We start from the raw sequence: 15,944 nt of genomic DNA on the forward strand, positions 1-15,944 counted from the left end.
TGGAAACTGTGGAGGTAAAGCTTTTGTAAAATTTTGTTATAAGTACCACTGTTACGGGTAAGAGAGTCTGCGTTTTGTGAATGGAGGTCTTGGTATTTATTTATTTATTTATTTATTTATTTATTTATTTATTAATATGAAATTTATTGTCAAATTGGCTTCCATACAACACTCAGTGCTCATCCCAAAAGGTACCCTCCTCAATACCCAAGGTCTTGGTTTTTAGATTTCCCAGGAGAAGATGTACATGGGGATTCAGGCTAGAAAACAGACAGCAAGGAGGAAAGCAGCAAGCACAAAGAAGTTTATTAAAGTGAAGGTACACTCACAAGGTGGGAGAGCGGGCAGGTTGTGTGCAGTGAAAATGGACCCCAGGTTGTCTTGGGAGTGGATATTATTGGGTCTCTCTGGGCTGGAAGAAGCCTAGACTCACAGTGGGGTGGTCTCTAAATGGAGACAGCTTTCAATGATTTGCGGGACTCCTCCCACAGGTTGGGAGGGAAGTTTTTGATGCTACAATGTTTGTACTGGAACTATCAATGTGGCCTTTCCTTCAAGGGGGTGGGGGGGGACAACGTCTGCAACACAAATGAATTATAATGAGTCTAGGGGTTACCTTGGGGCAGAGGTGAAAGAGGACAGCACATTTCTGCACCTGTGGCTCTTTGGTCTGTCAGCCCCAAGTGCTTGGAAGTCACAAGGTCAAGATATTGTGCTCCTGGGGCTTTTAATGTGTAGCTTACTTATCACTGTTCTTGCCTCCAACTCATATCTTTATCATTCTCCTTGAAAGACTTGGGACTCTGTCTTGGGAGTTCCTTCCACTGCTCACATCTAGCTTCTACTTAACACCACAACCCCTTTTAAATGGCAGTAGACATTTTAATTCCTAGGATAACTTAAGTAAGATAAATATCTGTGTCTCTCAGAAACATAAGGAATTGTAACGATCACATGTTTTACACCATATGGAGAGAAGAGCACTGTCTAGTTCATTGCAGGTACAAAAGGCAAACTTTACAGAAGAATATATGGAGACTTTGGCTTCCCAGCCAGGTAGGAGTAAGTGTGATAAGATTTGCTCTCTGATGTAAACAACTGGAAAATAAGTAAAATCTATAAAACAACTGCTTCAGACACTGGACCACAGGCAGCACAGGACTGTGATTCCTGAGGGAAGGAAAACAAATCAGGCTTTCTGCTTAGAATCACCTTCCAAATGTTGATGGAGAACCAAGGAACCCAAACAGACAGATCACAGTGTTTTTATTGCATTGCAGAGATGGAGGTCAGAGCACAGGGAAGCTGCGTAGCTGGAATTGTGGATGGATACCAGAGAGAAGAGAACTGCATGGAGACAAACTTCAGAAATCTGCACCGGGAACCTTGGAAGCAGCTGCCATTGGATACTTCGCTACACATGCATAAAGTGAAAATCTATAAACCAGACAAAGAATTCTCAGGGAGAACAATACCTAGAGTTCAAACAAGGCTGCAGGACATTTGAATTTCAATCAGCCAGAGTGGGGCATTCAGTAGTAGGGTAAAACTTGCCCAATAGTAAAAACCACAGTAGACTATTAATAATAATGCTTCAATGGTAGGGTTAATCTTTAAGTAACTTTAAAGCCTTTCAGAACATTTTCCAACACTCTTTGTAGGAAGACCACAAAAAAGTAAAAAACCTAAGTAACATAAACTTTATAGTGTCTAACATCCAAACAAAAAATTACTACCCATGAAAAATGAAGGACAATTTGACCAAGAATCAGGCAAAAAATAGGTCAATAGAAACAGACCAAAGATATGACAGAAATAAAAAAAACTGTGAGAAAAAGTCTTTAAAACTGCTGTTGTGAATATGTTCACCATGTTTTAGAGTTAAACAAAGAATATGAATATAATGTGAAGGGAAAGTAAAGATCAGAAGGTTCCAAGTGGAAATTTTAACAATGAAAAATACAATACCTGAAGTGAAAAATTCAGTGAATGGGAATAACAGCTGATTAGATTAATGCAGAAATAAAGACCAATGAACTTGAAGATGCTGTAATAGAAACAATCCAAATTGAAACATAGAGAAAAGATTTAACAATACAGCCTTAGTGATCAATAAGATAATGCCAAGTGATCTAGAATATGTATATATGAAGTCCCAGAAGGATAGGAAAAGTGTGGGGGGTAAAGAAATAATGCCCCCACATTTTCTAAATGTGACCAAAACCAAATCTACAGATCCAGGGAGTTCACTGGACCCCAACCAGGATATACATACATAAACACACACACACACACACACACACACACACACACACACACACAGAGGCATGACCAGACCAAGAAGCATCATAAATAAATTCCTGAAAACCACGATAATGAAATTTTAAATCTGCCAGAAGAAGAAAGACATAGCACATACAGAGGAAGGAAGAAAGTAATTACTACAGACATCTCAGAAGAAATAGGACAAACCAAAAGAAAATGAAAAACCACCTTCAAAGTGGTGGAAAAATATTTACCAAATTAGCATTCTAAATCTAGCAAAAAAATCTTTAAACATGAAGGCATAATGAAGACATATTCAGACCAATAAAAGCTGAGAGAAATTTGTTGCCAGTAGTCCTGGATGGTAAGAAATGAGAAGAAAGTTTTTTGAGCTGAAGGAAAGGGATTCAAAACAGGAACCTGGATCTAAAAACAGGAACAAAAGGTACCAGAAATGACAAATATATGTCAAGTATGTAAGGCTTTTTACCTCATGTTCAACTTTATTTAAAAGTTATTGATTTTGGAGATTTTAAGGAAGATGGCAGCGTAGGAGAACGCTGGGCTCACCGCGTCCTGCTGACCACTTAGATTCTACCCACATCTGCCTAAATAACCCAGAAAACCACCAGAAGACTAGCAGAAAGGACTCTCCGGAGCCAAGCGTAGACAAGAGGCCCACAGAAGAGGGTAGGAAGGGCGGAGAGGCAGTGTGCACTACACAGACTGGCAGGAGGGAGCCAGGGAGGTGAAGGGGCAGCCAGCCCACCTGGCAAGGCAGAGCCCCCAAGTCTGGCTTGCAAAAGCAGAGGGGCCAGATGGAGTGTGTTCTGACAGCCAATGGGACTTAACATCTGGAATGTTATAAGTCAACAGCTCTGCTCAGAGAGCGGGAGAACTAGAGGACAATGGGAGGGAGAGGTGTTGAGCCCAGGAAGATAGAGCTCAGCTTGGCAGAGAACAAAGGTGTTGGGAAGCGCCATCTCCTTCGCCCATCCCCCAGCCAAAATCCCAAAGGGAACCAGTTCCCATCACGGAACTTGCTCGTACTGCGCAAACAATGCTGTGCTTCTGTGGATCCATCCCTCTGATGGGTCTGCCTCCCTCCCGGTGCCACAGGGCCCCTCCCAAAGTGGACCACTGAAGGTAAAGCGAGCTGAGTCTGCCCCTCCCGACCCTGTGCACCTTCCGGATCCACCCTGGCTAATACACCAGATTCCATCGAAGCAGCACCACAAGCCTGGCAGTGTGCAAGTAGCCCAGACAGGGGTCACACCAGTCCACAGTGAGTCCTGCCCCTGGTAGAGGGGAAGATAAGGTACACAAGTCTGACTGTGGCCCCAGTGGTGGGCTGGGGGCAGACATCAGGTCTGACTGCAGCCCCACCCACAACGCAAGTTACTCCAGACAGCACATAGGAAGAGCCCTGCAGTTCTGCGCCACTCTAGGGACTATCCAAAATGATGAAACGGAAGAATTCTCCTCAAAAGAAACTCCAGGAAGTAGCGAGAGCTAACAAACTGATCAAAAACGATTTAAGCAATGTAACAGAAAATGATTTTAAAATAATAGTCATAAAATTAATCATTGGGCTTGAAAACAGTATAGAGGACAGCAGAGAATCTATTACTACAGAGATCAAGGGACTAAGAAACAGCCAGGAGGAGCTAAAAAAATGCTATAAATAAGCTGCAAAATAAAATGGAGGTGACTACAGCTCGGATTGAAGAGGCAGAGGAGAGAATAGGTGAATTAGAAGATAAAATTATGGAAAAAGAGGAAGCTGAGAAAAAGAGAGATAAAAAAATCCAGGAGTATGAGAGGAGAATTAGAGAACTAAGTGACACAATTAAATGTAATAATATACGCATAATTGGGATTCCAGAGGAAGAAGAGAGAGGGAAAGGTGATGAAGGTGTACTTGAAGAAATCATAGCTGAGAACTTCCCTGATCTGGGGAAGGAAAAAGGCATTGAAATCCAAGAGGCATAGAGAACTCCCTTCAGACGTAACTTGAATCGATCTTCTGCACAACATATCATAGTGAAACTGGCAAAATACAAGGATAAAGAGAAAATTCTGAAAGCAGTTAGGGATAAACATGCTCTAACATATAAAGGGAGACCGATAAGACTCAAGATGGATCTCTCTACTGAAAATTGGCAGGCCAGAAAGGAATGGCAGGAAATCTTCAATGTGATGAACAGAAAAATTATGCAGCTGAGAATCTTTTATCCAGCAAGTCTGTCATTTAGAATAGAAGGAGAGATAAGGGTCTTCCCAAACAAACAAAAACTGAAGGAATTCATCACCACTAAACCAGCCCTACAAGAGACCCTAAGGGAGATCCTGTGAGACAAGGTACCAGAGACATCACTACAGGCATGAAACCTACAGACATCACAATGACTCTAAACCCATATCTTTCTATAATAACACTGAATGTAAATGGACTAAATGCTCCAACTAAAAGACATAGGGTATCAGAATGGATAAAAAAACAAGACCCATCTATTTGCTGTCTACAAGAGACTCATTTTAGACCTGAGGACACCTTCAGATTGAAAGTGAGGGGATGGAGATCTATCTATCATACTACTGGAAGTCAAAAGAAAGCTGGAGTAGCCATACTTATATCAGACAAACTAGACTTTCAATTAAAGGCTGTATCAAGAGATGAAGAAGGGCATTATATAATAATTACAGGGTCTACCCATCAGGAAGAGCTAACAATTATAAATGTCTATGCGCTGAATATGGGAGCCCCCAAATATATAAAACAATTAATCACAAACATAAGCAAACTTATTGATAAGAATGTGGTAATTGCAGGGGACTTTAATACTTCACTTACAACAATTGATAGATCATCTAGACACTGGATCAATAAAGAAGCAAGGGCCCTGAATGATACATTGGATCAGATGAACTTGACAGATATACTTAGAACTCTGCATCCCAAAGCAACAGAATATACTTTCTTCTCGAGTGCACATGGAACATTCTCCAAGATAGATCACATATTGGGTCACAAAACAGCCCTTCATAAGTATACAAGAATTGAGATCATATCATGCACACTTTCAGACCACAATGCTATGTAGCTTGAAATCAGTCACAGGAAAAAGTCTGGAAAACCTCCAAAAGCATGGAGGTTAAAGAACACCCTACTAAAGAATGAATGGGTCAACCAGGCAATTAGAGAAGAAAATAAGAAATGTATGGAAACAAATGAAAATGAAAATACAACAATCCAAATGCTTTGGGATGCAGCAAAGGCCATCCTGAGAGGAAAATACATTGCAATCCAGGCCTATCTCAAGAAACAAGAAAAATCCCAAATACAAAATCTAACAGCACACCTAAAGGAAATAGAAGCACAACAGCAAAGACACCCCAAAACCAGCAGGAGAAGAGAAATAATAAAGATCAGAGCAGAAATAAACAATATAGAATCTAAAAAAACTGTAGAGCAGATCAATGAAACCAAGAGTTGGATTTTTGAAAAAATAAACAAAATTGACAAACCTCTAGCCAGGCTTCTCAAAAAGAAAAGGGAGATGACCCAAATAGATAAAATCATGAATGAAAATGGAATTATTACAACCAATCCCTCAGAAATACAAGCAATTATCAGGGAATACTACGAAAAATTATATGCCAACAAACTGGACAACCTGGAAGAAATGGACAAATTCCTAAACACCCACACACTTATAAACTCAAACAGGAAGAAATAGAAAGCTTGAACAGACCCATAACCAGTGAAGAAATTGAATCAGTCATCAAAAATATCCCAACAAATAAGAGTCCAGGACCAGATGGCTTTCCAGGGGAATTCTACCAGACGTTTAAAGCAGAGATAATGACTATCCTTCTCAAGCTATTCCAAAAAATAGAAAGGGAAGGAAAACTTCCAGACTCATTCTATGAAACCAGTATTACTTTGATTCCTAAACCAGCCAGAGACCCAGCAAAAAAAGAGAACTACAGGCCAATATCCCTGATGAATATGGATGCAAAAATTCTCAATAAGATACTAGCAAATCGAATTCAACAGCATATACAAAGAATTATTCACCATGATCAAGTGGGATTCATTCCTGGGATGCAGGGCTGGTTCAACATTCGCAAATCAATCAATGTGACACATCACATTAATAAAAGAAAAGATAAGAACTATATGATTCTGTCAATCGATGCAGAAAAAGCATTTGAAAAAATTCAGCATCCTTGCTTAATAAAACCCTCGAGAAAGTCAGGATAGAAGAAACATATTTAAACATCATAAAGCCATTTATGAAAAGCCCACAGCTAATATCATCCTCAATGGGGAAAAACTGAGAGCTTTCCCCCTGAGATCAGGAACACGACAGGGATGCCCACTCTCACAGCTGTTGTTTAACATAGTGTTGGAAGTTCCAGCATCAGCAATCAGACAACAAAAGGAAATCAAAGGCATCAAAATTGGGAAAGATGAAGTCAAGCTTTCACTTTTTGCAGATGACATGATATTATACATGGAAAATCCGATAGACTCCACCAAAAGTCTGCTAGAACTGATACATGAATTCAGCAAAGTTGCAGGATACAAAATCAATGTACAGAAATAAGTTACATTCTTATACACTAATAATGAAGCAACAGGAAGACAAATAAAGAAACTGATCCCATTCACAATTGCACCAAGAAGCATAAAATACCTAGGAATAAACCTAACCAAAGATGTAAAAGATCTGTATGCTGAAAACTATAGAAAGCTTATGAAGGAAATTGAAGAAGATATAAAGAAATGGAAAAACATTCCGTGTTCATGGATTGGAAGAATACATATTGTTAAAATGTCAATACTACCCAAAGCTATCTACACATTCAATGCAATCCCAATCAAAAGTGCACCAGCATTCTTCTCGAAACTAGAACAAGCAATCTTAAAATTTGTATGGAACCACTAAAGGCCCCAAATAGCCAAAGTAATTTTGAAGAAGACCAAAACAGGAGGCATCACGATCCCAGACTTTAGCCTCTACCGCAAGGCTATAATCATCAAGACAGCATGGTATTGGCACAAAAACAGACACATAGACCAATGGAATAGAATAGAAACCCCAGAACTAGACCCACAAAAGTATGGCCAACTCATCTTTGACAAAGCAGGAAAGAATATCCAATGGAAAAAAGACAGTCTCTTTAACAAATGGTGCTGGGAGAGCTGGACAGCAACATGCAAAAGAATGAAACTAGACCACTTTCTTACACCATTCACAAAAATAAACTCAAAATGGATGAAGGACCTGAATGTGAGACAGGGAACCATCAAAACCCTAGAGGAGAAAGCAGGAAAAAAACCTCTCTGACATCAGCTGCAGCAATTTCTTACTTGCCACATCTCCAAAGACAAGTGAATTAAAAGCAAAAATGAACTATTGGGACCTCATGAAGGTGAAAAGCTTCTGCACAGCAAAGGAAACAATCAACAAAACTAAAAGGCAACCAACGGAATGGGAAAAGATATTTGCAAATGACATATCGGACAAAGGGCTAGTATCCAAGATCTATAAAGAGCTCACCAAACTCCACACCCGAAAAACAAATAACCCTGTGAAGAAATGGGCAGAAAACATGAATAGACACTTCTCTAAAGAAGACATCCAGATGGTCAACAGGCATATGAAAAGATGCTCAACATCGCTCCTCATCAGGGAAATTCAAATCAAAACCATACTCAGATATCACCTCACGCCAGTCAGAGTGGCTAAAATGAACAAATCAGGAGACTATAGATGCTGGAGAGGATGTGGAGAAATGGGAACCCTCTTGCACTGTTGGTGGGAATGCAAACTGGTGCAGGCGCTCTGGAAACAGTGTGGAGGTTCCTCAAAAAATTAAAAATAGACCTACCCTATGACCCAGCAATAACACTGCTAGGAATTTACCCAAGGGATACAGGAGTACTGATGCATAGGGGCACTTGTACCCCAATGTTTATAACACCACTCTCAACAATAGCCAAATTATGGAAAGAGCCTAAATGTCCATCAACTGACGAATGGATAAAGAAATTGTGGTTTATATACACAATGGAATACTACGTGGCAATGAGGAAGAATGAAATATGGCCTTTTGTAGCAACGTGGATGGAACTGGAGAGTGTTATGCTAAGTGAAATAAGCCATGCAGAGAAAGACAGATACCATATGGTTTCACTCTTATGTGGATCCTGAGAAACTTACCAGAAGCCCATGGGGGAGGGGAAGAAAAAAAAAAGAGAATAGAGAGGGAGAGAGCCAAAGCATAAGAGACTCTTAAAAACTGAGAACAAACTGAGGGTAGATGGGGGGTGGGAGGGAGGGAAGGATGGGTGATGGGTATTGAGGAGGGCACCTATTGGGATGAGCACTGGGTGTTGTATGGAAACCAATCTGACAATAAATTTCATATTAAAAAAATAAAAACAACCAATACAAAAAAAAAGTTATTGATTTTGGGGCATCTGGGTGGCTCAGTTGGGTAAGCAACTGACTTGGGCTCAGGTTCGTGAGTTCGAGCCCCGCATCGGGCTCTGTGCTGACAGCTCAAAGCCTGGAGCCCATTTCAGATTCTGTGTCTCCCTCTTTCTCTGCTCCTCCTCTGCTTGCACTCTGTCTCTCTCTCTCTCTCAAGAAATGAATAAACATTAAAAATTTTTTAAGTTATTGATTTTTTACAACAAAAATGAGAACAAAAGGTAGGGTTTATAGATGTAGAACTAAAATGCTTCACAACACTCGTATAAGTAATGGGGAGGGGGAATGGAAATACACTGTTGTAAGGTCCTTATGTTATACGTGAAGTGGCATTATGTTATTTCAAAGTAGAAAGAGGTTAAGTTAAAGATACATATTACAAACCCTGGAACAATCGCTAAAAAGAAGCACACAAATCCAAACAAAACAGGGATGTATCTAATGAACGAACAAAGGACAAACACTCTCAGTTCATTCTCTCTGTGGAATCAATTCTTCAGATCATATGAGGTTTTTTCCTCTTGACATTGCCTTAAGTAGTAGAAATTCCCCTGTGGGTTAAGACCCAGTGTGATCAGAAGTGAGACAGCCAATGGCTTTCAGATTGAAAAGCCATGATGTTTGAGACACTAAATCATTTGGAAATAGAAATTTTCATTAAGTATTAGCCTAACAAAGTGAAATCTCTTTTTCTCTTTTGTTACTAATAGTATACAGAAGCTGTTGCAACAAAATAATTTAAACACACGCACACACACACTCACACACACACACACACATTTCTCATTGCACTCCTACCTACCCTCCAGAGCCCTCACCCAACTTTTCTCATGACCTTTTAGCCCCTTCATCCAGAAACTGGGTGCCTTATGCTGTCACTGATGTAGTGCATTAACTTCATTGAATGAAGTCTGTGAGCTTCCACTGTTTACCATACAGGGTTCTTACAGGGAAGTCCTTTTCCTTTTCTGTAATATATTCACTTTCCATTGATTCCTCAAGCTCAATTTCAAATGTGCTCTACCTTTTTCCTCGATCACAAGAATCCTCCCCTAAAAAAAATCTGCTTCTCCTCAAGTCCATAATCTGTTGTCTCTTTCTCACAGCACCTCACTATCCACTCTATTGTAGCAGTCTGTATCCACATCTCTGTCTTACTCATTGAGCTGTAACTTGTCCATATTTGTACTTGACAGAGCCCTGCACATAGAGGAGACTTCATAAATGTAGGAGAGGAAGGAAACAGGCTTTTGAGGTTATTTGAGCTATCATTTTGCCTTTTGGTTACTGGGAAGGCACACATGTCTGAGGATCAAGAAAAAAGTATTTTACCAGTTCACTTGCCAACATAAAGACAAAGATCTTTTTCCACATTTGATAATAAAACCTCATGTAAGAAACTCAAGCACAATACATACCCACTTACATAGAAAAACCAAAAGCCAAAATGAACCATGTTAGGGAAGTGAAGGGTTTGAACCCTCTCTTAGAGAGCTTTGATAGTCCAAAGTAAAATTGTTGGAGGAAGTCATGTAAAATCACGTGCAATGCTCAGAGAGGTAGATCAGGAGATTTCAGTTCATCTTGGTCCAGTCTCATGAATGGAGAGGATTTAAAAACAGAAACTGCAACTTGTCCGCTTTGAGTCACATGGATGAAGAAGTAAAAGAAAAGGAAAACGGGGGGGGTGGGGTGGGGAGCCAATTTTGAAGACATATAATCAAGCAGTCGTGACCAAGAAGCAGCAATTAGAGAAAGAGTATTCTTTAAGATGGTTTCCCATTCGCTGGTCCCAGTACTCAAAAACAGTTGGCTGAATGTCTGCAGCATGACTCACAAATCACAAATGAATCTTTTTTTAATTTTTTAATTTTTTGTTTTGAAATATTTTAAGACTCATAAGAAGTTGCAAAAATAGTACAGGATTTCCCTTTTCACTGTGTCCACCCAAAGGTAACATCTTACATAACTACAATACATTATTGAAATTAGAAAACTGACATTGGTATAATATTGTTAACTACAAACTTTGTTTATTTTTACCTACATTCATTTTGTGTTTGCTTATAGTACAATGACATTTTATCTCACATATAGATGCACAGCATCATGTAACCACCACCGCAATCAGGATACAAAACTGTTACATCACCACAAAGGAACCTTCTCATGCTATCCCCTTAATGGTCAGACTTTCCCCCTAACCCTAACCTGGCAACCACTGACTTGTCTCTATCTCCATAGCTGTACCATTTAATACTGTTATATAAATAGAGTTATAAGGTATGAAATCTTTTGCAATTGGCTTTTTTTGCTCAGCATAATATTCCTGAGATCTGTCGAAGATTTTGCATGTGTCAATAGCCTGTTCCTTTTTGTTGCTATGTAGTACCCCATTATACGAATGCATCAGTTTGTGGATTCACACATTGAGGGACATCTGGTTTTGGCTATCATAAACAATGCTGCAATGACCATTAATGTGAATGTATGAACACAAGTTTCATTTCCCTGGGATAAATACCAAATAGTGCTGTTGTTGAGTTCTTCGGCATATATGAAATTTTAAAATGCATCTTTTCTTTAACTTTCCTGTTCTTCAGTTGTCTTCTTTCTTACAAACCAAGTTTCCTGAATAATACCATGTCTGTATTCCCCACCAGAAGAGGAGTCTTCCAAGACAGGGGTCCTTCCTTAATAATCATTGCATAGGCAGTGATTATGTCTACCACAGAGTACATGTGAAGTGATGTTGCTTGGTTTTTCTCTCAAAATATTCAAGGCTGCTTGGAGTAATTTCTGATGGATCAATCACTCATATTTACACAGTAATCAATCACTCACCTTTTAAAGAAATTCTGAAGTGCAAGGAGGCTATGTGGTATCATTCTGAGCAGCAATTATCTGAGACTAGAATCCCATGTTTCAAAAGAAGTCCTGCTCATCGTAATCACCATCCTGATTATCTCTTCAATCTTTTTATACCTATCAAGGGTAGCTGCAAGTACCCCAACTTGGGGGTGGTTAGTTGATTTTGAACTTTTTTATTGTAAAAAGCAAGTCTCTATGATAAAATCTCAAGGGAAGTTGAGGATATAGTATTAGAGAAGAATTGAAAGGACATTTAAGACATGAGGAACAGGGTAAGCACAATGGAAAACAATCTTAACAGGAATAAAAAGGTTTACAGAGAATGTGACTCCTTAAAACAGCACCAATTTAATGAATTATTTTAATAACAAAGCCAACTAATGATTTAATCTTTCTCTTGACTTTTCACTAGCTAAATAGATATGATTTTTCTTAAAATATCAAAGCATATCCGTTGCTTTTGTTACCTATGATGTTCCCTTGATATCCTTCTGTCTTTGCCAAATTAGGAATTATATAGATGGGCATCCCCATTCCCATTCCCTAATTTGAGCACAGGTATTCGGGTGTTTGCAAGAGTTTCTCACGATGCTTGATGTGATATGTATCAGAGGGCCATCAGCACATGTTACAGGCATCAAGAGTCCCTACAGTGGCTGCCTTATGGCCAGGAAAAAGCTACATGTGTCAAATGAGATAATCTTGGAAATACTGACAACTTAGTAGCCATTAAAATTCCAGTATCTTCCATGAATTTTCCCTGCGTAGGGACTTGGGAAATAAAGTAGGTGGAGGAATCTAGGGAAAGGACAAAATGGGTAGGGACAGTGCTTGGAATCAGCAGTTTGCTATCCTTTCATAGAAGAAAATGCTGCTTTCTTTCTCTCTTTTTCTCTGAAATTGCATGTCACATGTCAGTGATTTTCCACTTGAAATGGGTATTAGGGAAGTGATGCTATTGTCAAAAAGTCGTAGATAGGCAGTTTCAACTAGATTAAATGGAAAGCAAACAAAAAAACTGAAAGTGAACTCAAATCTTTTTATTTATGAAAGTGATAATTTTCTTTCGAAGTGTGAGTTGTGTTGATCCAGAGTTAGAAAACCAAAGACTTAAATTTCAACTGAAATAAGAGTCTTGTTCCCTAATACTTGGAGGATTACTCATCCAATAGTCCTCTCAGTTTAGGCATGGTGTTATAAAAGACCAGTTTTGGCTACAAGTGAATAAGATGCTCAAATAACAGCAGCTTCAAATGTTATATAATAACAAATAAGAGAGCTTCAAATTGCTCTCAGATATAATAACAAATAATAGAGCTTCAAATTGCTCTCAGATACAAATGAATTCTGAAGATAAGCATTTCAGAGCTTGTATAGTAGCTCTGTGATTATTAGACACCCAGCCTCCTTATATTTTATTGTTCTATCATCTTCAACATGTGGCTTTCACCATGTGGTCCAAGATGACTTCCCAAGTGCCATGATGTCCACAAAGTCTAAAGCAGGATGGAGAAAAATCTGTGAAAGTTCTTAGCCCCACCTATAAGCTTTTCCTAGAAGCTGCACATGACACTTCTATTTATATCTCATTGAGGGAGATTAGTTACTTAGTCATATCTAGCCTCAAAGAAGGCTAGGAAATGTAGTTTCTATTTTGGTTGGTCATAAACACAGCTAACATTCAGAGGTTCTATTATTAAAGATGAGGGATAAATGAATCTTGAGAAATCAATAGCAGTTTCTGTCATAGGTTTTGCACAGTAGGATCTGTTATTTATGGCTTCCCTGAATCTTTTGACCATGTTGTCTGTTTTTTTGGGGGGAGGGTATGTTATTTGTTTGTTTTCATCATTTCAAGTCCCTAGTGAGAGGAGTTGAGAGGTCAGAAATGAGGCTGGAGAGAGTCCAGAGGATCAATCATGGAGGGACTCATTCATTCTGTCAAAGAGTTTAGATTTCATAGGGATTGGATATAGATTTATCTGGAAGTTAGATACAATAGATAGACAGAGAAACAGACATATATATAGAAATACAATGCTTTTGATTACCAACTGTGTTTAAAGCTATTTTAGCGTGGAGGTTGTAACAAAACTAAAACTGACACTCATTGCTCTTCAGGAGTTTATAATTCTGTAGAGAAAATATATCCATAACTAAAATCCAATGCAAAGTTATAAAAGGTTATAGCCCCTTTTAATTTACAGAGAACTTCTACATCAATGATTGAGTAAATGATTAAAGCAAAGAAATGGAGTCTGAAAAGGAAAGGATATTTTGGGGAAATGAGTAGTTTGTTTTGACTGAATGGGAATACATATAAGAAATAGTGGGAAGAGCCAAACAAAACAAATTAAGAATAGATTGAGAAATAAATTAAGTATATGTTCCATGTTTCTGAACATTTAAAAATAAGAAGACCTAAGGATTCCTGAATACATATATTCAGATTTGTTTGAACTTATTAAGTCTTTCCTAAACCAGATACTGTATCAGACACCAAGAAGTCCAAGCCTCAAAAAACCCACTGAGCCCCAGGCATGTAAGTATTATTGGTGATTCATCATCAACTCCATAAGGTCAACTATGTGAGGTTATAGAAAACTCTGACTTGACTGCTCTGACCATTCCACTGGCTGGGACGGTGGCCTGGGATATTTATACCCTGTCTCCAAAAATCCCTACTGTTTCTGTTATGTATCACTGTGTAACAAACCACTCCTAGAGTTATTTATTTTTGCACAAGATTTCTTTCTTTTCTTCTCTTTTCTTTTTCCTTTCCTTTTCTTTCTTTCTTTCTTTCTTTCTTTCTTTCTTTCTTTCTTTCTTTCTTTCTTTCTTTCTTTCTTTCTTTCTTCCTTTCTTATTGCACAAGATTCTCTGGGTACTTCTGATTCACATGGTGTCAGCTGGGGTTCTAGGGAAGGTAGAAGGTCCAAAATTACTTCAGTTACATTGTTGGGAGTTGGTATTGAGTGCTGACTGGGAGCTCATCTGGTGCCACCAGGTAGGAGGCTCAAGCATCTCCTTAGGGCTGCTTAGGCTTCCTCACAGAGTAGGAGTGAAGATCTAAGGAGTGTTCCAAGTGGCAAAGGTGGAAACTGTACATGTTTAAGTACCAGCCTCAGAAGTAACACAGCATAATATCTCTTTATTCTTTTGTTCAAAAAAGATCACAGGATCAAGCCAAATTTAAGGAGAGGGAAAATATACTCCATAGCTTGATAGGGGAGCAGAAAGGTTATACCGCAAAGATATGTGGAATGGGAGATATTGTTGCAATCATCTTTGCAAAAAACAATTTACCAATATCCTCTGTCCATAACAATTCACATGCCTCCCACATGAAAAATATTCTCACCCTATTACCCTAAATTTATCTCATTTTAACACCAGGTTCAGACTCAAGGTCAAATATTTTTTTCATCTAAATTAGGTCCAGTTAAGAATGAATCTTCTTGGATTCAGAAACCTCTGAACTATCTGCCCCATTCCTACACCCAACAAACAGTGGAAAAATGGATATAGGATAATCATAATACACATTCCAACTCAGAAATGGGAATAGGTAGTACTCAGCAGTCACTTGTTTATGGAAATTCTAATATCCATCCAGGCACATGTTGCTAATCCTTCCTACTCTAGTGTTGGGAAATGTACATTGATTAGGATCCAGTTCTGCTCCCTCTGAGTGATTCTCCTTGATTTTTGGCTCTACCTTCTGAATTATAGGCTTTTCCCATTGAATTATCCTTTCTTTTCCATAAGAAATAGCCCACTTTTGTAGTTGAGAAGTTTTCTCATTCTGCTTCTTGACAATAGAATGTTAGGGGTCCAGAAACCATGATTAATTTTGAACTATCTCAGTTCCTTTTAGTCTAAATAGGCAGTGCTTCCTTTTGATATTTCTCTTAGAAACTTTGAAGGTTTCCTATGACTCTTATTGGAGTAAGCATTCTTGGATGGGAGCCACACACATTTTTGGGGGATTAGCATTTGCAAACCAAAGCCGTATTCACTCTTAAAGATAGGGTGCTTCCAATTTGGGGGTGAGGTTTGGCTGTGGAACACTTCCCCTAAAATTTTTGCAAGTTCTTTTTCCACCTGCAGTGTCTATTAAGCATGCCCTTAAATTTTTTAGAAGATTTTTTCTTGTAAATCTAACTGACAGTGTAAGAGACATGGGTTTTAATTTTTATGAGGTCTTAATAATCTTACAGACACATCCTTGACTTGGCTTTGACCTGAGACCACATTATATTAGCTTCACCCTGGGCTTGATTTTTTTCCCAGAGTCATTTC

Source organism: Panthera pardus, unplaced genomic scaffold (assembly GCF_024362965.1).
Source record: "Panthera pardus isolate Hobbes unplaced genomic scaffold, ASM2436296v1 HiC_scaffold_24, whole genome shotgun sequence".
NCBI classification, from domain to species: domain Eukaryota; kingdom Metazoa; phylum Chordata; class Mammalia; order Carnivora; family Felidae; genus Panthera; species Panthera pardus.